A 23410-nucleotide genomic window follows, 5' to 3' on the forward strand; every position below is an offset into this window, starting at 1 on the left:
AAGCATCTGCCATGGTTGAAAAAATGGGTTACAAAGGACATAGCCTCGGACCAGAGGAGAAAGGAAGAAAAGCACCCATAAATCCTATCTCCTACAAATACAATAGAGGCTTAGGGTACACCCTGGTGCCTAAAATTACTATCATCGGTGCCCCTTTTAGTCCTTCTTTGGATATCGAAAGCGTTGATGAAGAGGAATTCCACGAAATGCCTTATGAATATGAGAAAGATACTTTCTTTGATGCTTACATCAATACCATCACCCCCTTTACCCCTCCCACTTCACATGAGCTACATCTTGTCCATCATGAACTCATTGACTGGGGCCAATGAGCAAACCCACTTTATATATCTCCGCCTACGATTATGCTCTCATTGCTTTCCTAACGGCACAAAATCTAGAAGATTGTAACAGGATCGAGGGTATCCAACTACATGAAAAGGGATACTTTGGTAATCAAGACAATGCCCTTAGCCACAAAAAAGAATAAAAGGAAGACATGATTCCCTAGGTGAAAACCTCTCTGAGGCACCTTTGGATGAACAAAAAATAAAAACAAAAGGCGTATCCGAAAGTGAAAACCTGGAAGAGGCACTTGACGATAAGGGACTTGACCTCCCTACCATTAATTACCTTCCACAGGACATATCAAATTTGCTAATAGAAGAAACATACATCATCAACATGGGCACCAAAGTCATCCCACAAAATGTTCTCATTGCTAAGTCCCTCACGAAAAAAAAGAATCAAGATTTCATCAACTTCCTTACAGAAGTAAAAATCAAATTTGCATGGTCCTATGCCAATATGCCAGGGTTGGATCCTTCCTTGGTGGTTCACAATCTTGCTGTTCGCCTCGATGCAAAACCTGTAAAACAAAAATTGCGCAAAATGTACCCACATATTGCACTCCTAGTCAAGGCGGAACTCCAAAAGATGTTAGATGTAGAATTCATCAAACCTATAGACTACGCTGAATAGGTTTCCAACATTGTACCTGTTGGCAAACTATCTAGGGGCATCCGCATCTACACAGACTGCTGAGATCTAAATAGAGCTTGTCCTAAAGATAATTTCCCGCTCCCCAATATAGATATGATTGTGGACCTTACAACAAGACATGAGATGTTGTCACTCATGGATGGATTTTCCAGATACAAACAAATTATGATTGTAGATGAGGATCAACATAAAACCGCATTTACAACACCATGGGGTACTTTTTGTTACAGGGTCATGCCTTTTGGCCTTAAAAATGTTGGAGCTATGTATCAACGTGCAATGACAACAATTTTTCATGACCTCTTGCACAAAATTATGGAGGACTATGTGGATGATCTGCTAGGAAAATCCAAGACAAGACAAGAACATATCCCCATTCTAAAACAGATCTTCAAAAGATTGGAAAAATACAAACTGCGCCTAAATCCCAAAAAGTGTGTGTTTGGTGTCACATCGGGAAAACTACTAGGATTCATTGTTTCCCACAGAGATATTGAGGTCGATCTCACAAAGGTAAAAGCTATTATGGAAATGCCTCCACCAAAAACTCTCAGACAACTGCACAGTCTCCAGGGAAAACTCCAATCAGTCAGACATTTCATTTCACAGCTAGCAGACAAGTGCAATCCATTTGCACACCTATTGAGTAAAGACAAAAAAATCAAAGGGGACTCCTTATGCCAAAAGGACTTTGAGAAACTGAAAGAATATCTAGCATCACCTCTAGTGTTGATGCCTCCTACTCTTGGAAAACCCCTCACTTTGTATATATGTGCTACTATAGTGGCATTGGAGGCATTATTGGCACAAACAGATGACCAAGAGAAGGAACATGCCATTTACTACATCAGTCGAACACTGGTAGGATATGAACTCAATTATACCCCCATTGAAAGAGCATGCTTAGCATTGGTGTTCAACAAGCAGAAATTCTGACACTATATGCTAAACAACAAAACAAAGCTGATTGCTAAAATTGATCCACTTAAATATCTCCTGTCAAAAGTTGCTCTCACTGGTAGAACTGCCAAATGGGTCATGCTCCTAAGTGAGTTTGACATCGAATATGTGGATAGAAAGGCAATCAAGGGACTGTTAAAATGTGGTGACTGATCAACAAAGTACTGTACACTCAGCACGTATCCTCATCGAGGTCCGAGGCCAAGTTGGGCCTCGAGCAGGGGTTTGGGGGCGACAGCCCCCGAGAATTTTTTTTTTTGCCATTTTTCATTAATGAAAACTGACATTGTAATAAAACCCTAAAAAGGCTGACTTTGTTTGTTGCCCTAAAAATGCATGTTATAAGTGATTGGGATGCTTAAGGCATTGTAAGGTTGATGTACTATTTTTGCTAGATAATAAGAAAGATTGGACGACTGTGTATGGTGGACGTAACCCATTCTGGGTGAACCACGTTAAATCTCTGTGTTATCTACGTCCTGTTTTATTTCTTTATCTTTTGTATTTAAATCTGCATATAATTGTTAGTTCATATTTACTTTAGATCTGCTTGAAACCCTAACAATTGGTATCAAAGCAAAGTTTTTATTAAATTGGCAGGACTTTCAGATTTGAGTAGGAGCGATGGAATATTCCAAATTCAAGGTCGAAAAGTTTAATGGCCAGAATTATCAGTTATGGAAAATGCAGATGGAGGATTACCTGTATCAAAAGGATTTGTGGCAGCCATTGGAAGGAAAGGCAAAGAAAGCGACCACAATGTCAGATGAAGAGTGAGACATTTTAGATAGAAAGGCACTGGTATCCATTCGATTGTGCCTTGCGCCGTCTGTAGCAGTCAATATAACAGAAGCAAAAATGACTGTAGATTTGATGGCAACATTGGCTAAGTTGTATGAGAAACCCTCGGCTTCGAATAAGGTATTTCTTATGAAGCGTTTGTTTAATTTGAAAATGAGTGAGGGAGGATCTGTAGCAGAACACTTAAATGAATTTAATACAATTACTAGTCAATTGTCTTCAGTAAAAATTACGTTTGCAGAAGAGGTTAGGGCTCTCTTGATTTTATGTTCTTTGCTAGAAAGCTGGAATAGCTTGGTTATGGCTGTAAGTAACTCTGTCTCTGGTAAAAATAATTTGGTATTTGATGATATTGTTGGTGTTATCCTAAGCAAGGAAATGCTAAGGAAAAGCACAGGTGAGACTCCAACATCATCGGGTAGTGTTTTGAATGTGGAGAATAGAGGAAGATCAAAGGAAAGAGGAAAAGGCCCTGAGAATGAGAAGTCATAAGGGAAGTCAAAGAAAGGACGCTCTCAATCTAGAGGAAAGAAAGATTGCTGGTACTGCGGAAAGCCTGGTCATCTAAAGAAAGACTGTTGGTCTCGAAAAAACAAAGGAGACAAAAATGAAAATGACAGTAAGGAAGCTAATATTGCAAGTAATACTTTACAGGATGCTTTAATTTTATGTTTGGATAATGTTAATGATTCCTGGGTAATAGATTCTGGGGCTTCATTTCATGCTACACCTCATAGAAAATATTTTCTAGATTATGTTCAAGGTGATTTTGGACAGGTATATTTGGGTGATAATGAGCCCTGTCAAATTGTTGGAAAAGGAAAGATAAAGATCAAGTTGCAGAATGGTAATGACTGGTTTCTGCAGGAGGTAAGACATGTTCCTAATTTAAGAAGAAATTTAATTTCTGTAGGGCAACTAGGTAGTAAAGGTTGCATAGTTACCTTCTCAGATAGTATGTGGAAGGTCACTAAAGGATCATTAGTAGTAGCTAAAGGTGTGAAGGTAGACACATTATATCTGTGTACTGGTAACACTTACTCTACCTTAGCTGCTACAGATAAAGTTACTGCAAGGACAACAACAATAAATATTGCAAGAACAGATTCAATAATGTGGCACCATAGGTTTGGGCACATGAGTGAGAAAGGGATGAAAACCCTTCACTCCAAAAATCTATTGCCAGGACTAAAGAAGATTGATTTAGAGTTTTGTGAAAACTGTGTTTATGGTAAACAAAAAAGACTCAGATTTCTCAAGGTTGGGAAAGAGAAGAAGAGTGAGAAGTTAGAGCTTGTACATTTAGATGTATGGGGACTGGCTCAAGTATCATCTCTTGGTGGCTTTTGTTATTATGTTATTTTTATTGATGGCTCAACCAGAAAAACATGGGTATATTTCCTAAAACAAAAATCAGATATTTTTGAAACTTTTAAGAAATGGAAAGCTTTGGTTGAGAATGAGACAGAAAAAAAGTTGAAGTGTCTCAGATCGGATAATGGAGGTGTATTGCAGCAAAGCATTTGAAGATTACTGCTCCTTAAATGGGATTCAAAAGTAGAAGATAGTTCTAGGAACTCCACAGGAAAATGGTGTGTCAGAGAGAATGAATAGGACAATCATGGAACGCGCGAAGAGCATGAGATTGCATGTTGGATTGCCCTTACATTTTTGGGCAGATGCTATACATACTGCTGTCTATTTGATAAATAGAGGAACTTCAACCCCTTTGGATGGTGGTATTCTAGAGGAGGCATGGACTAGTAAAAAGGTAAATTATTCTTTTCTAAAAACTTTTGGTTGCGAAGCTTTTGTCCATGTTGATAAAGAAAACAAAACCAGGCTTGATGCTAAATCTCATAAATGTACCTTCATTGGATATGTGATAGATAAATATGGCTATCGGTTATGAGATTTTGAAAATAAGAAAATAATTAGAAGTAGAGATGTTATATTCAATGAGAAGGTTATGTATAAAGAACAGATGCAGGAAAAAAAACACGAATAAGACAAACAAGAATATGTGGTGTTGGATGAGATTTCTAAAAATGAAATCCCACAGGTACCTAATGCTCTGCAACAATAGATTGTCCCACAAACTCCTACAAGTGTTAGATGTTCTACGAGGATAAGTAGACCCCTTAAAAGATTTTCTCCTTCTTTGTATTCTATTTTATTAGCGGATTCTGGTGAACCAGAATAATATGAAGAAGCAATGCAGGTAGATGCCAAACAACAGTGGGAGCTAGGCATGAAAAAGGAGATGGACTCCTTGATGAAAAATGAGACTTGGGACTTAGTCCCTTTACCTACAGAAAAAAGAGCCTTGCCTAACAAATGGGTTTATCGGTTGAAGGAGGAGGAAGGAGGTCAGAAAAGATATAAGGCCAGACTTGTGGTAAAAGGTTTTGCATAGAAAAAAGGTATAGATTATGATGAAATATTTTCTCCAGTTGTAAAAATGACTTCAATTAGAACTGTACTTAGTCTTGTGGCTGCAGATGATTTACATCTTGAACAATTAGATGTTAAAACATCTTTTCTCCATGGAGATTTGGAGAAGGAAATTTACATGTTGCAACCACAGGGATATGAGGTCAAAGGTAAGGAGAACTTGGTGTACAGGTTGAAGAAAAGTCTGTATGGCCTAAAGCAAGCACCCCGACAATAGTATTTAAAATTTGATAGTTTCATGGCCGAACACAGTTATCATAGATGTCATTCTGATCATTGTGTATATTTTAAGAGATTTGATAATGGCAGTTATATTATCCTGTTGCTTTATGTTGATGACATGCTTGTTGCTGGGTCTAACATGCAACATATAAATGATCTTAAACAGAAATTAGCTAGGTCATTTGCTGTGAAGGATTTGGGTGCAGCTAAGCAAATTCTCTGTATGAGGATTACACGGGACAGGAAAAATAAAACCTTGAATTTGTCCCAAAGTGAGTATATAAAGAAGGTGTTGAAAAGATTTAACATGGAGGATGCAAAAATAGTTAGTACACCTTTGACTAGTTATTTCAAATTGACTAAGGAGATGTGCCCAAAGGCACAGGAAGAGGTTAATAAAATGTCTAACATCCCATATTCATTAGCTGTTGGTAGTCTGATGTATGCAATGGTATGCACAAGGCCAAATATCGCACATGTAGTGAGAGTTGTGAGCAAGTTTATGAGTAATCTAGGTATGGAACATTGGAATGCTATGAAATGGATTTTTTGGTATTTGAAAGGAACTACTACGAAGGCATTATGTTTCGAAGGATCTAATGCTGCTCTAAGTGGATTTGTTGACTCTGATCTGGCGGGTGATATTGATTCATGGAGGAGTACTACAGGGTATGTTTTTACTATAGGGGGAACTGCAGTCAGTTGGATTTCTAAGCTGCAAAAGGTTGTTGCACTTTCAACCACTGAAGCTGAGTATGTTGCTGCTACAGAAGCCAGCAAGAAGATGATTGGGTTGCAATATTTTTTGGAGGAATTGGGTCAGACACAAGAGGATAGCCCATTGTATACTGATAGCCAGAGTGCCATTCATCTTGCGAAGAACTCTGCTTTTCATTCAAGGACAAAGCACATTCAGCTCAGGTACCACTTCATCCGGACTGTTTTAGAGGAGGGTCAGTTATGGCTTGAGAAGATTCAGACAAGTGAGAATCCTGCCGATATGTTCATGAAGGCAGTTCCACAAGAGAAGCTGATTTCTTCATCAGTTTCTATTGGTCTTCTTGATTGATAATTGTGGAATTTATACCAGTTGAGTCCTAGTGTTTTATCCAACGGATGTTGCATGTACAGTGGTGTCGTGTAGTATCAGTCTCCAAGTGGGAGATTGTTAAAATATGGCAACTGATCAGCAAAGTACTATACACTCAACACGTATCCTTGCCGGGGTCCGGGGTTGGATCGGGCCTCGGGTAGGGGTTTGGGGGCGGGAGGCCCCGAGAAATTTTTTTTTGCCATTTTTCGTTGATGAAAACTGACATTGTAATAAAACCCTAAAAAGGCTGACTTTGTTTGTTGCCCTAAAAACACATGTTATAAGTGGTTGGGATGCTTAAGGCATTGTAAGGTTGATGTACTATTTTTGCTGGATAATAAGAAAGATTGGACGACTGTGTATGGTGGATGTAACCCATTCTGGGTGAACCACGTTAAATCTCTATGTTATTTGTGTCCTGTTTTATTTCTTTATCTTTTGTATTTAAATCTGCATATAATTGTTAGTTTATATTTGCTTTGGATCTGCTTGAAACCCTAATAGGGACAAGTCATTGCAGATTAGGTGGTTGAAGCTCCACTTCCAGGTGACCATCCTCTTCTCACAGAATTACCAGATGAGTTCATTATGGTTGTTACCACATCCTCCACATGGCAGGTGTACTTTGATGGCTCTTGCACCCAAAATGGATCGAGGGCAGGAGTATTACTGGTCACACCTCAAGGAGATGTCATCCTCAAATCATACAAGATAGCCTTTGCATGTACCGACAACATAGCATAATACAAGGCCCTTATCATAGGTTTATGCTTCGCTATCCACTGGAAAATAAAGGAGTTACACGTCTATGGTGATTTCTAGCTCATCATAAAACAAGTTAATGATGAGTACCAAACAAAAGATGATAAACTCCTTCCCTATCATACCATGGTTAAAGATCTTAAACAACATTTCACGATAATCAAGTTTGATCAAATCCCACGAACAAACAATAGGGCTGCAGATGCAATGGCCACCATTGGCTCCCTCCTTCAAATGCCAGCACACAGTCAGAAGTGTGAGTTCTTGGTCAAGCAATTATTTATACCAGCATATGACCTACCAGAGTTTGAAATGGTGTGTGTTCTTGTTGGTCCTGAGTCCCCTTGGTACCAAGAAACCTTCACTTTCCTCAAAGACAACATGATTCCCCCACATCTGACAAAAACCCAACAACAAACCTTCATCCACCGATGTGCTCATTACACCATCCTCGGAGACACCCTATTCAGAAGGCATTTCGATGGTTCCCTCTAAGGTGTTTAGATAAACAAGAGGTAGAATGGGCATTACACAAAGTACACAAGGGTGTCTATGGGGCACACTCAAGTGGACTCACATTGGCTAAAAAACTTTTGAGAACAAGATATTATTGGCCTAAAATGGAAGAAGATGCATATAACTATATGAAGAAATGCATCCCTTGCCAGCAACATGGCGACAAGATTCATGCATCATCACAAGAATTGCAACCATTTATCACACTATGGCCCTTCTCGCAGTGGGGGCTCAATCTCATTGGGAAAATCCACCCTCCATCTTCCAACGGACATAAATTCAATATCACCGCCACTGAGTATTTCACCAAGTGGGTAGAGGCTATCCCTCTCACTTTTACCACTCGTAAACAGATATCCAAATTCATCCTAAACTATTTGATCTCCCAATATGGCATTCCCAAAGTCATTATCATAGATAATGGGAGACAATTTAAAAATCAGGATGTCAAAGAACTCTGCCAAAAATTCAACATTCAACATTGCTTTTCCACCCCATATTACCCCCAAGGAAATGGCCAAGCTGAGACTTTTAATAAAATCCTAATCAAGATCCTAAAAAAGACAGTTAATGAAGTTGGTCATGATTGACACCTCAAACTCCATCCTGCTTTGTGGGCCTATCGCACCTCCACCCGCACCCCCACAGGGGCCACTCCTTATTCCCTAGTATTTGGTTTCGAAGCCATCCTTCCCCTTGAGATCTAGATCCCCTCTCTAAGGGTATCACTGCAAAATATCTTACCATATGAGGAATACAAAATTGCTCGCTTGCAAGAGCTAGAATTGTTAGATGAAAGGCACCTCAAGGCTTTGAATCATCTCTGGGTATATCAAAACCGTCTGTGCATAAGTTATCATAAAAAAGTCAGAACTCGAGAATTCCAGATTGGTGGTCTTGTCCTCATGGAGAATCAGAAAAATCTACAAGAAAGAGAAAAGAAAGGCAAGTTTGAGCCTAATTGGCTTGGACCATATGTAATCACAACAAAGTATGGATCAGAAGCTTATTAGTTGGCTACTCCTGAAGGCGATCCTTTGGATGAACCAATGAATATCATGCACCTCAAAATATTTTATGCCTAATCCTCAGAAAGTCTTAAAATTGTCAAAAAACCAAAAAAATTAAAAAATCAAGAAAAATACAAAAAAAAAGAGAAAGATCCTGAAAAAAGCATCACTTTGGTGAAAACTTGGCAAATAGGCGCCATGTGACACAAAAAAAAAGAAGAAAAATCTACAAGAAAAAGAAAGAAAAAAATTTCGTCCACCAGTGAAAACCACTTTGTAGCATTATGGACAAGTACCTTGGTGAAAACCTCCATGCAGGCGCCAAGGTAAATAACCAGATCCACTGTCTATCAGGTTGACACTACAAATCACCCACCATCCAGTCCACCCATTCACAACATTCCTTCTTTTCCGCCTCCCAATAAAACACGCGTGTGATGAGGAGTCTTTGCCTGAATCATGAACAAGGAATATCCCATTAAACTAAGCTTCTATGCCTATCTGTAAGCTTCAAGAACTCTTGAGAAACAATCCCAAGTCTGCAGGTCACTTTCCAAAACCATAAAAATCACTTGCCTAAATCAACAAGTTGACTTTACCTTAGGGATGATTCATTCCCTCGCCTGGCAACCTAATCCCCCATCTTAGTCCTACTCTTGGTAAGAGGTATCATTTGGTCATGGAAGAATTGACTGGTTAGATTTTGTGGGATCTTTTCATTTAGACTTGCATATTTTGCCCCAAGACTGCAACTATCTATGACTGCTTGGGTTTACCATATCCAGGTATGTTACAATAGGTGCATACTGGGGCATATTTTCATAACAGGGCATGTTTTGGATCTCTCTTGTATAAACCGACGATGTGGTACTAGTGTTTATCAACACTTACCTTCTCGTGTACACGAGGTATTGGTGTGTTTGAGGGTTTCCTTGCACGAACCCACAACCATGTATTAGTGTTTCTTAACACTTGCATTCTTGTGTGCAATAAATTACCGTTTGTCTAAAGAGTCAGTCCATGCCTTGGGTTTCTCATGGCACCTTGATTTCTATAATTAGTGGTGCAAGTCACTCAGGGCAATATTAAACTAGGTTGACTCTCCACATTTGTTGTGCACAAAATCTCACCATCATTCCATCAAATCCTAAACTCAATAATCCCATGGAGTTCTCAATTTCCCCCACTTCCCATCTATTCCATATTCTTCTATCTAAGATCATTGTGTGATTATTGGGATATTCCCCCTTTTTGTTAATTCATTCACATCATATAGAGTGCATTTCTTAGACAACCATATTTTCCACAAAACATTTACCATATAAGATTGTATCACATAAATAAAAGATACACTCATCCATATAGCATTACATTTAGACTGCATCATAAATCACTCACACATGTGTATTTATACATAAAGCATAAAAATCACTCATCCTACATCCAAAAAACTATGTCAGCAACACATCATAAACATACATATATAAGCATCCACTCTGCATCACAAAATAGGTCAGCATAGCACATCCATGATTATATCCATATAGGACATCATAAGAAAAACAAAAATAATCCATCACAATAAATGCTACACATCATTTGGCACCAACCAAATCATGTATATATATATATAAAGGAAAATGTGTCTGTTATGATACAATGATCGCCCCGAAGGGTCAAAATATAATACACAAGCAAAAATGGGGAGCTAGCTCTCCCCACCTATCTCTCCACCTCTCTCTGTTGTCCCTCCCTCTACTGTCCTCCCCTCTACTATACCTCCCCCTCCTGATCCTCTTGCACCTCCTACTAGTGGCCGAAAACCTACTGAGCCCCCTGTGTGCTGGCTCTGAGTCAACCACTTACTATGGGTCCTATGAGACCGCACACTCTCAGTAGATGAGGCTGCTCATTGTCCTGTACACACCACTCTATGATATATCCCTTTGTAGTACTGTGCCTCTCGGCCTGATCTATTTGCTCTCTCTCGCTACTGCAGACTGTCAAAAAATATCTACGCCAATCCAGCCGGAACTAATGTCTAGTGGGTTGCATCCCTCTCCCCCTGCAGCCATGTCACATTTGCCTCTGCCCTCTGCGCTCTAACCCATAACCCTTCTAACTTGGCATCCTATCGATGAAGAGCATCCTATAATCTTGCTATAGGTGTCCCTGTCTGGGCCTCCTCTAGTATCCTCTCTGCCTCCTCCCTCTCCACCCTCAAGGCATCCACCTCTGTCCTGGCAGTATGAAGACTCTCTATCAGATCAGATATCTCCTATGTCAATCGCTTGACCTTTGCCTCCAGGATCTCCCCCCGAGCCCTCTCTATTTGTAGCTCATCCTCCACCAAATGAAGCCTCGCCTGATAGCCATCCCACTCTTGCTGTAATCGGTCAAAATCAGCTTGTGACAGTCCTGCCCTCTCCCCTACCCGTGTCTCAGGAATATCCATGGGCATAGCCTCCCCCTATCCAACTGCAGCCTCCTCTCTCTTGCCAACTATGGCCTCTGCACCCTCTCCCACTGGGGCATCCTCTCCATCCCATCCCTCCTCCTCTGGAACCCTCCACCACACAACTCGGACTCTCCTCTGCCCCTCGCCCATACCGCGCCCTACCCGAACCGTAACTCTCTCTCCTGGGCCATCATCCTCCCCACCCACCACTTGATCAACCCCTAGCTCTAACTCCTCATCATCCAAAACTCTCGTAATAGTAAGCCGCACTGGCAAGTGCCCCTCCCATTAGCTCTGGTAACCACCTGTCATGCCTGGATCCTCCCCCGCTCCCATCCGCTCATCCCAGAATATGTGAAATCCTGTATAGAATCTCGTCCAACCATCCAAGGGACTCACTGTAGGCCCCCAATACCTCACCTTGTGTAATCTAGGGATACACTAAAATATCCCCCATAATATCCTGTACCTGCCCAAGTTGTCGGGCCACCCTAAATGAAGCATAATACTCCATGATATAGACCAACCTTCCAAAAATGCACATCTCAACCCTTGCCCAGTGAAGCTGCCAATCACCCCTAAACCGCTCACACCCCAAAAATGGCCTCTATGTGAACTGTGCCAGCTCATCTAGAATCCTCCTCCAAAACCACACGAACATTGTCTGTGTGTAGTGCAACAATCCCCTATACCTGTCCACAAATGACTGTCATGGTTGCCTGACCTGAACACTCAATGGCCGAGTCACTGCAATATGCTCCCACGCCCATATGTGTAAGAGTGTCACCTTAGTAGATAAACCAACATACTCTCTATAAGTCACCAGGTGCATGTCATGATAGAGCTTGGATAGCGTCGCTGAGCCCCACACATACTGAACATCATCATGAACCATGAAATACACACATCTACTCCACCCCAGAGGAAATTCATGTCCACCTAAATCCGGAAGGATCCGCCCACTTAGAAAGCTGTAAATCACCAAAACTAGCCGAGGAATCTGTCGAATGGCCATCGCTCGGCCCAAGTGCATCCTGCTTCTATCTAGCATCAGTGACATCTCATACTCACACACCTCCCTCAAATAAAAATTAGCTGCATCCAACTGATACTCGGGGATCACGCTATGAATGGGGATCTTCAAGATCCTCCAAACATCTAATAGAGTCACGGTCACCTCTCCAGTCGGTAAACGAAAGGTGTTATACCGACTATCCCATCTCTCCACCAATGCAGTCATCATAGCAGTATGCACCCGAATCCTGGGCCACCTGCCTACATAATGCAACCCCAGTGCATCTAGAACCTCCAACTCATCGTGGCCTAGCTCATGGTAGAGACTCATCGTGGGAGGCCAATGCTCCCTCGAAGACAGCAGTCCCCTCTCCACCTACATCAATTAAACCAAAACATTATTTTCATGCCCAAATTTTTTTTCCTCACCTCCCGAACCACCCATATCCTTTCTCTCATGCCAAAAATGCTAAGCGAAAATGCATCCCCCCTTCCCAGGTGCACACGCTGATTTACCTAGCGTTCGCGCCAAAACCGTGACACACGCGCCATTTTGCAAGCGCTCGTGCCAACAAAGCTCTCCTTTCCTCTATTTTCCCCTTCAACCCCATCAACGCAAGTGCCTGCACTTTAGCGTGAGCGCCCACGTAATCTCTTGGGCGCCCGCGCTGAATCGCAAATGCCCGCGTCAAAGGGCAAACGCCCGCGCTGAATCGCGAATGCCCGCGTCAAAGCGTGAACGCCCGTGCTGAAGTGCCAACACACACGCTGATCCCCCTGTAGCCCTCCCAAATTAACCTACCTTAACTAGCTCCTAGTGAGCGCCCGCACTAATCGTGAGTGCTCGCACTGTTCGAGGAGCGCCCGTGCTGAAATGACGATCAGTCCGAGTGTCTCACCTACGCTTGACTCCTATTTCTAGCCTTGAAAATTACCTAAAATGAAAAATTTCAAATGAGGAATAAACCTACTCACTGGTGGTCCATAGCTCCTCAGCCGGTCAAATCGTTGGATCCTCTCCATGCGATGATCATGAACTGGAATGCGATCCATCTCTCCTTCTCTCCTTCTTCACTCCGAGTGGCTCCAAGGCTTGTGTGTGACAATGACCCCTCATTGGGTCCATTGTGGCTTATATGGGCCCCTATGAGGGCCCATTTTCCTCCGCGGTCTCACATCTCCTATTCTTCTTTCCAAATCCTTCATGACTACTTCATATTTCTTCCTCATTTATCCCTTCCACCCTGATTCTTCTTCCTCTTTTTTTTGAAATTTTTTTTGTCATTTTCTGAAAAAAATTCTTGAGGGGGCATACACCTCCCATGCTTTATGTTGGGGTATCCTTTTCTCCTTCTATCTTCTACACACCAACAAAATGTAGACAATTAAAAATAATTATTTTAGTTATTTTTAATTAATTCTGATTCTGATAATGTCTTATACATGATGAATCCTTCTTGAAACCAGACGCTCTAATCACATCTTATATATGATGAATCCTTCCTGAAACCAGACACTCTGATCATATCTTATACAGGATGAATTCTTCTTGAAACCAGATGTTGTGATCAATCATGTCTTATACTAGATGAATCCTTCTTGAAACCAAACGCTTTGATCATGTCTTATACAGGATGAATCCTTCCTGAAACTAGACGTTGTGATCAATCATGTCTTATACAGGATGAATCCTTCCTGAAACGAGACGCTCCGATCATGTCTTATACAAGATGAATCCTTCATGAAACTAGACGTTGTGATCAATCATGTCTTATACATGATGTATCATTCCTGAAACTAGACACTTTGATCATCTTTGTCTTATATAGGATGAATCCTTCCTGAAACCTAACTGAATCTAGATCTTATCAATCGAATCAAACACTTAGATTATTCTTTAAAACAACGCATGATCACACCTTGCTTCAAAATGGGGCAAAATGTAGACACTTAAAAATAATTATTTTTAATTCCTCACATAATTAATTAATTAATTATGTTAATTCAAATTCTCCTCACTATTATTTAAATATAATTAATATTGTCACTATAGTATGTGACTGATTTATTTAATAAATCAATCCCTTTCTTTATTCTTCTAAAAAATTAAATCCTCACAAATCTTCCTCTTGGCTAATTAATTTCAATTAATTAGTTAACCTACATGATTCCTACAAATCATCTTCTTAATTCATCATTAACCTAATAAATTCTTCTAGAAACTCCCTAAACTCACTTAACCTTATTCTTCTAATTTTTAATTCCCTCCACTCATTCTCTCTCCTAGTCAAATCCTCCTACAAATCCTAATCCCACCTAACATTTCCTCTAATCCCCCTCCTAATGAGTTTCTAGTGGCTAATCATCATGATTAGCCACAAAGTCAACCCCTTGTCCCTTCCATCCAACCACTAGCTTTTAATGCTCATTTCCTAGGTGAATGTGAGATTTTCAAAATCTCACAATCCTCTAGGCATCTCCTCTCCCAAGTAATTTTTAATTCCTTCTTATTCCTCTAATCCCCATGATCATCCCTTTTTGGAGAATTTTTAATTCCTCTTCTCCATTCTTCAAGGAATTTCACATCCCTTGCTCCTCTCAAGGCACATTGGGATGTCTTCCCAATGCACCTTGCTCTTCTCAAGGTACCTTGGGAAGTCTTCCTAATGCACCTTGAGAAGTGTGAAGACAAGAAATGCCTTTAATACATATCTCTTGGTCTCCACACCCTCTCTTGGACCTTGTGTGAGCTCACAAGCAATCCTAGCCCTTCATCTTGGATCCATCCCAACCATCCATTCTTCCTCTCCTCTTCCTATAAATTGAGAATTCCATCCCTTCATTGATCATCTCCAAGTTCAGTAATCTTATGCTGCCCTTTTGAGCCTAGGAAATCATCTTAGCAACCCTATCATGTCCAAATCATATCTCATCCACACATAACCATTTTATCCATATCATCCTCCTAAAATCCATTCCATATTCTGCACAACATTGGAGAGCCATCCACATCAAGCAAGCAAGAGGAGCACATCAAGTGGAGCATCATCAAGGGGCGCCTTCACTTCATCAAGCTCCATCCGAAGGATAAGGTATAAGGTTTGTGAGGTATATGCATCTTTATTCTTGTTTTAAGCATTTCAAATTATGTCTTTCAATTTCATATGATTATATGTTTGATTTGCATGCTTATTAACTAATCCACCTCACCAAAGTCTTTTCCCCTCTTCAAGTAGTCCTTTGTCTTCCCAATTGAAAAGTTTTTATAGGAGTGGTTACAATATAATATCAAAACAAGATTATAGAGACAAGGACTTGGAAAATATGAACAAGGTATCAAAGTCCCTATAAACCCTCATTCACAAGCTAGTATAGAAGGACTAGGACATCCTTATCATTCACCTATGAATGATCTCCTTAGAATTCAAAATCTTAAGGAGTATTTTGCAAGATGTGAACTCTATTGTCCATTTAAAGGTGATTCTTCCTCAAATTTTCATTTTGCTCATATCATCAAACTAATGACCATGATGCCAATGATTGTACAGATTTTCAAAATGGAATGCAAGGACTCATTGATAATGGAATAGTTAAAATAATAGAAAAAAATTCATCTCCTTCTAATACCACGCGTTGTCCTACATCTCAAGAGGTGAAACCTACTCCTTTTAATAATCCATAAAAGCTAGCTACAACAATATTTTGGATATTGAAGTATGATAGGAATGTTGTTTTTGCCTTCACAAAACTTAACTATAATTATAAGAATAGGGAAATTGGTGAGCAAGGTCTTTTTCATCATAGTTATTCTCATTCTCTTGGAAATTGTAAAGCCTTTAAAATATTTGTTCAAGACCAATATGATCGATCTCAAATAGCTTTTACAATTTATCTTTCACTTTTTCTTGGTGAAGAGTCAATGCCTTAGCACTCTATTCACCCTATCATGTTTCTCCTCACCCTATGACAATAGTAGTTAACTTCCTTGGGGGCTCTTTGTCATGAGTGGTGGCGCATTTTCAATTGCAATCATATTTGGATAGTGACATAATTTATTCTTTGCCTTATTTTTTTTGGGGAAAGGATAGTATATTCAATTCTTCTCTCCTTTTTAAAGATTACCTCTTCAATTAAGCTGTATAATTTTGCATAACTTGGTGTCTTTTCTTACATAGAATGTTCTTTCATGAGAGTACATGTGTGTTCCTTATTGAGGACTTTTCTTTCTTGAAGAGCTACATTTATTTATGCATAATCTCTCTTTGGAATTTGTCTAACACTTCTCTTTGTCCCTTTTATTGAAACTTCTCTTTGTCCCTTTTATTGGGGGGAATTGGTTTCTCTTACCATTTCTAAGGATGCACTTTTCCTTTGTTGAGTGGTGTTTTCTTATGTTACGATGTTACTCCTTGTGTGAAGTTGCTTGTTCAAGGATTCTCTTTTATGTAAGAGGTGTGTCTCTTTGTTTACAACCTTTTCTTCATTTGGCAATGTATATCTATTATAAGCAAACCCTTCACTTTGGGTCAAAAGTCTACCATCCTTCATCAAGAATCCATTTACCTAGAAATAGGAGGAAGGTAGACATTCTTGTTCTCCTTTTGTTTTGGTAGATGATATTATTTTTGTTCAAAATATCCTCTTCAAGCTAGATGTCTTTGAAAAAAGATCCATGCTCCTCCAAGGATTCCATTTATACTTATAACACAATATCTCTTTACAACTATATTTTCCTCATTTATAGGAGTTAAACTTCTTTAGCCTAAAATCATGCACATTGTTGATGAAAGGATATCTCCTTGGTGTTGAAGGTGTGTATCCTTGTTTGTAGCTTCCTTAAAATGTCAACATAGGTGAAGAGGGAAAAAAAAAGACCTGTGAGGTGGATTAGTTAATAAGCATGCAAATCAAACATGGAAGTATATGAAATCAAAGACATAATTTGAAATGCATGAAAACATGAGTAATGAAAATGTATATACCTCACACAATCCTTTTACCTTCTCCTTTAGATGGAGCTTGATGAAGTGAAGGTGACATTGGATGATGCTCTACTTGATGTGCACCTCTTGCTTGCTTGATGTGGATGACTCTCCAATGTTGTGGAATGGATTTGGAAGATGATGGAAATGAGATGATTAAGTGTGGATGTAAGATGATTTTGACATTATAAGGATGCTAAAATGATTTTCCTAGGCTCTAAAAGGCACCATAAGATTACTAAACTTGGAGATGAAGAATGGAGGTATGGAGTCCTCAATTTATAGGAAGAGGAGAGGAAGAATGGATGGCTATGATGGATTCAAGATGAAGGGCTAGGATTGCTTGTGAGCTCACACAAGGCCCAAGAGAGGGTGTGGAGACCAAGAGATATGCCTTAAAGGAATTTCTTGTCTCCACACTCCTCAAGGTAAATTGGGGAGACTTCCCAAGGTACCTTGAGAAGAGAAAAGTGCATTGGGAAGACTTCCCAATGTGCCTTGAGAGGAGCAAGGGATGTGACATTCCTTGAAGAATGGGGAGGAGGATTTAAAATTCTCCAAAAAGGGATAATCATGGGGATTGGAGGAATAAGAAGGAATTAAAAATTCCTTGGGAGAGGAGATGCCTAGAGGATTGTGAGATTTTGAAGATCTCACATTCACCTAAGAAAAGAGCATTAAAAGCTAGTGGTTGGATGGAAGGGACAAGGAGTTGACTTCGTGGCTAATCATGATGATTAGTTATTAGCAACTCATTAGGAGGGGGATTAGAGGAAATGTTAGGTGGGATTAGGATTTATAGGAGGATTTGACTAGGAGAGAGAATGAGTGGAGGGAATTAAAAATTAGAAGAATAAGGTTAAGTGAGTTTAGGGAGTTTCTAGAAGACTTTATTAGGTTAATGATGAATTAAGAAAATGGTTTGTAGGAAGTATGTGGGTTAACTAATTAATTGAAATTAATTAGCCAAGAGGAAGATTTGTGAGGATTTAATCTTTTAGAAGAATAAAGAAAGGGATTAATTTATTAAATAAATCAGTCACATACTATAGTGACAATATTAATTATATTTAATTAATATTGAGGAGAATTTGAATTAACATAATTAATTAATTAATTATGTGAGGAATTAAAAGTAATTAAAAATAATTACTTTTAGGTGTCTACATTTTTCCCCTCTTTGAAGTGAGGTGTAATGATGCGTTGATTCAAAGAATAATCTTGTTTGATTCAATTGATAAGGTCTAGATTCAGTTTGATTTCAGGAAGGAGTCATCCTGTATAAGACATGATCAGAGCGTTTGGTTTCAGGAAGGATACATCCTGTATAAGACATGATCAGAGCATCTGGTTTCAGGAAGGATACATCCTATATAAGACATGATTGATCACAACATTTGGTTTCAGGAAGGATTCATCCTGTATAAGACATGATCAGATCACAACGTTTGGTTTTAGGAAGGATTCATCATGTATAAGACATGATCAGATCATGTTTGGTTTCAGGAAGGATTCATCTTGTATAAGACATGATCAGATCAGAACATCTAGTTTTAGGAAGGATTCATCTTGTATAAGATATGATCAGGTCACAACTTTTGGTTTCAGGAAGGATTCATCTTGTATAAGACCTTATCGGATCACAACGTCTCGTTTCAGGAAGGATTCATCCTATATAAGACATGATCAGATCACAACATCTGGTTTCAAGAAGGATTCATCCTGTATAAGACATGATCAGATCATCTGGTTTCAGGAAGGATACATCTCGTATAAGACATGATCAGAGCGTCTGGTTTCAGGAAGGATCTATCCCATATAAGACATGATCAGAATCATAATTAATTATGTGAGGATTTAAAAATAACTAAGATAATTATTTTTAAGTGTCTACATTTTGGCGATGTGTAGAAGATAGAAGAAGAAAAGGATGCCCCAATGTAAAGCATGGGAGGTGTATGCCCCCTTGAGAATTTTTTTCGAAAAAAGGATGAAAAATTCTTGAAAAAAAAGAGAAAGAAGAATCAAGGTGGAAGTGATAAATGAGGAAAAAAATATGAAGCACTCATGAAGAATTTGGAAAGAAGAATAGGAGAGGCAAGACCTTGGGGGAAGATGGGCCCTCATGGGGGCCCATATACACCACAACGGACCCAATAAGGGGTCATTGTATCATGACAGACATATTTTCCTCTATATATATATATGTATACATGATTCAATTGGTGATAGATGATGTGTAGCATTTATTGTGATGGATTATTTTTGTTTGTCTTATGATGTCATATATGGATGCAATCATGGATGTGCTATGCTGGCCTATCTTGTGATGCAGAGTGGATGCTTATGTATGTATGTTTATGATGTGTTGCTGACATAGGTTTTGGATGCAAGATGAGTGTTTTTTTTTTTTTGCTTTATGTATAAATACACACATGTGAATGATTTATGATGTAGTCTAAATGTAATGCTATATGGATGAGTGTATCTTTTATTGATGCAATCTTATATGGTAAATGTTTTGTGGAAAAAAAATGTTTGTCTAAGAAATGCACTCTACATGATGTGAATGAATTAATAAAAAGAGGGAATATGCCAATAATAACACAATGATCTTAGATAGAAGAATATGGAATAGATGGGAAGTGGGGGAAATTGAGAACTCCATGGGATTATTGAGTTTAGGATTTGATGGAATGATGGTGAGATTTTGTGCACAACAAATGTGGAGAGCCAACCTAGTTTGATATTGCCTTGGGTGACTTGCACCACTGATTATAGAAATCAGGATGCCATGAGAAACCCAAGGCATGGACTGACTTTGTAGACAAACAGGAATTTCTTGCACACAACAATGCAAGTGTTAAGAAACACTAATACAAAGTTGTGGGTTTGTGCAAGGAAACCCTCAAACACACCGATACCTCTTGTACACGAGAAGGTAAGTGTTGATAAACACTAGTACTAGGTCATCGGTTTATACAAGAGGGATCCAAAACATGCCCTACTATGAAATATGCCCTAGTATGTGCCTATCATAATGTACTTGGATATGGAAGAACCTAGGCAGTCATAAATAGTGGTAGTCGTAGGGCCAAAGATGCAAGTCTATATGAAAAGATCTAACAAAATCTAACAAGTCACTTCCTTGCGACGAAATGATACCTCTTGCCAAGAGTAGAACTAGGATGAAGGATTAGGTTGCCAGGCGAGGGAAGGCATCATCCCTAGGGAAAAGTGGGCTTTTGGATTAGGCAAGTGATTCTATGGTTTTGGAGAGTGACTAGTGGATTTGGGATTGTTTCTGAAGACTTCTTGAAGCTTACACAGAGGCATAAAAGCTCAATTTTAATGGGACATTCCTTGTTCACGACTCAGGTAAAGACTCATCATCATACGCATGTTTTATTGGGAGGCGTAAAAGAAGGAATGTTGCGCATGGGTGGGCTAGATGGCGGATGATTTTTAGTATTGACATGCTAGACAGTGGATCCAGTTATTTACCTTGGTGCCTGCACAGAGGTTTTCACCAAGGTACTTGTCCATAGTGCCACAAAGTGGTTTTCACTGGTGGACGAATTGTTTTTCTTTCTTTTTCTGATTTTTTAATTTTTTTGTGTCATAAGGCACCTATTTGCCAGGTTTTTACCAAAGTGGCGATTTTTTCAGGATCTTTTTCTCATTTTTTTTTCTTGATTTTTTTTTTACAATTTAAGACTTTCTGAGGACTAAGCATAAAATATTTTGAGGTGCATGATATGAATTGGATCATCCAAAGGATCGCCTTTAGGAGTAGCCAACTGATAAGATCCTGATCCATATTTTGCTGTGATTACATATGGTCCAAGCCAATTAGGCTTGAACTTGCCTTTCTTTTCTCTTTCTTGTAGATTTTTTTGCTTCTCCATGAGGACAAGATCACTAAATTGGAATTCTTGAGTTTTGACTTTTTTGTGATAACTCATCCGCAAGCGGTTCTGATATACCTGGAGATGGTTCAAGGCCTTGAGGCGCCTTTCATCTAACAATTCTAGCTCTTGTAAGCGGGCAATTTTGTATTCTTCCTTTGGTAGGATGTCTTGCAGCGATACCCTTAGAGAGGGGACCTTGATCTCAAGGGGAAGGATGGCTTCAGAGCCAAAGACCAAGGAATAAGGGGTGGCACTTGTGGGGGTGCGGTAGGCCCACAAAGCGGTATGGAGTTGGAGGTGCCAATCACGACCCACTTCATTGACTGTCTTTTTGAGGATTTTGATTAAGGTTTTATTAGAAGCCTCAACTTGGCTGTTGCCTTGGGGATAATATGGGGTGGAGAAGCAATGTTGGATGTTGAATATTTGGCAGAGTTCTTTGACATCCTAGTTTTTAAATTGTTTGCCATTATTTGTGATAATAACCTTTGGGATGCCATACTGGTAGATTAGATAGTTTAGGATGAATTTGGATATTTGCTTGCCGGTGGTGAAAGTAAGAGGGATAGCCTCTACCCACTCGGTGAAGTATTTGGTGGCGATGATAATGAATTTATGTCCATTGGAAGATGAAGGGTGGATTTTCCCAATAAGATCGAGCCCCCACTATGAGAAGGGCCATGGTGTTATAAATGGCTGCAACTCTTGTGATGGTGCATGAATTTTGTCACCATGTTGCTGACAAGGGATGCATTTCTTCACATAATTATATGCATCTACCTCCATTTTAGGCCAATAGTGTCCTGCTCTCAAAAGATTTTTAGCCAATGTGAGCCCACTTGAGTGTGCCCCACAGATACCTTCATGTACTTTGCGTAATGCCCATTCTACCTCTTGTTTATCTAAACACCTTAGGAGGGAACCATCAAAATGCCTACTGAATAGGGTGTCTCCAAGGATGGTGTAACGAGTACATTGGCAGATGAAGGTTTGTTGTTGGGTTTTTGTAAGATGTGGGGGAATGGTGTTGTCTTTGAGGAAAGTGAAGGTTTCTTGGTACCAAGGGGACTCAGGACCAATGAGAACATACACCATTTCAGACTCTGGTAGGTCATATGCTAGTATAAATAATTGCTCGACCAAGAACTCGCACTTCCGACTGTATGCTGGCATTTGAAGGAGGGAGCCAATGGTGGCCATTGCATATGTAGCCCTATTGTTTGTTTGTAGGATTTGATTAAATGTGATTGTTGTGAAATTTTTCTTAAGATCTTCAACCATGGTACGGTAAGGAAGGAGTTTATCATCTTTTGTCTAGTATTCATCATTGACTTGTTTTATAACGAGTTGAGAATACCATAAACTTGTAACTCCTTTATTTTCCAGTGGATAGCCAAATGCAAACCTGTGATGAGTGCCTTGTATTCTGCTATGTTATTGGTACATGCAAAGGCTATCTTGTATGATTTGGGGATACCATCTCCTTGAGGTGTGACCAATAATATTCCTTCTCCTGATCCATTTTGGGTGTAGGAGCCATCAAAGTATAATTGCCATGTGGAGGATGTGGAAACAATCATAATGAACTCATCTGGTAATTCTGTGAGAATAGGATGGTCACCTGGAAGTGGAGCTTCAACCAACTGATCTGCAATGACTTGTCCCTTTATTTCCTTTTTGTCCACATATTCGATTTCAAACTCACTTAGGAGCATGACCCATTTGGCGGTTCTACCAGTGAGAGTAGCTTTTGATAGGAAATATTTAAGTGGATCAATTTTAGCAATTAATTTTGTCTTGCTGTTTAGCATATAGTGTCGTAGTTTCTGTGTGCTAAACACTAATGCCAAACATGCTCTTTCAATGGGAGTGTAATTAAGTTCATATCCTACCAATGTCTGACTGATGTAGTAAATGGCGTGTTCTTTCCCTTGATTATCTGTTTGTGCCAGTAATGCCCCCAATGCCACTGTAGTAGCACATATGTACAAAATGAGGGGTTTTCCAGGGGTAGGTGGCATCAAAACTAGAGGTGATGCTAGATATTCTTTTAATTTCTCAAAGGTCTTTTGACATAAGTAGTCCCATTTGAATTTTGTGTCCTTGCACAAGAGGTGTGCAAATGGATGGCACTTATCTGCTAGTTGTGAAATAAAACGTCTCATAGATTGGAGTTTTCCCTGGAGACTGCATAGTTGTCTGAGAGTTTTTGGTGAAGGCATTTC

This window comes from Cryptomeria japonica, chromosome 9 (assembly GCF_030272615.1).
Source record: "Cryptomeria japonica chromosome 9, Sugi_1.0, whole genome shotgun sequence".
Classification (NCBI taxonomy): domain Eukaryota; kingdom Viridiplantae; phylum Streptophyta; class Pinopsida; order Cupressales; family Cupressaceae; genus Cryptomeria; species Cryptomeria japonica.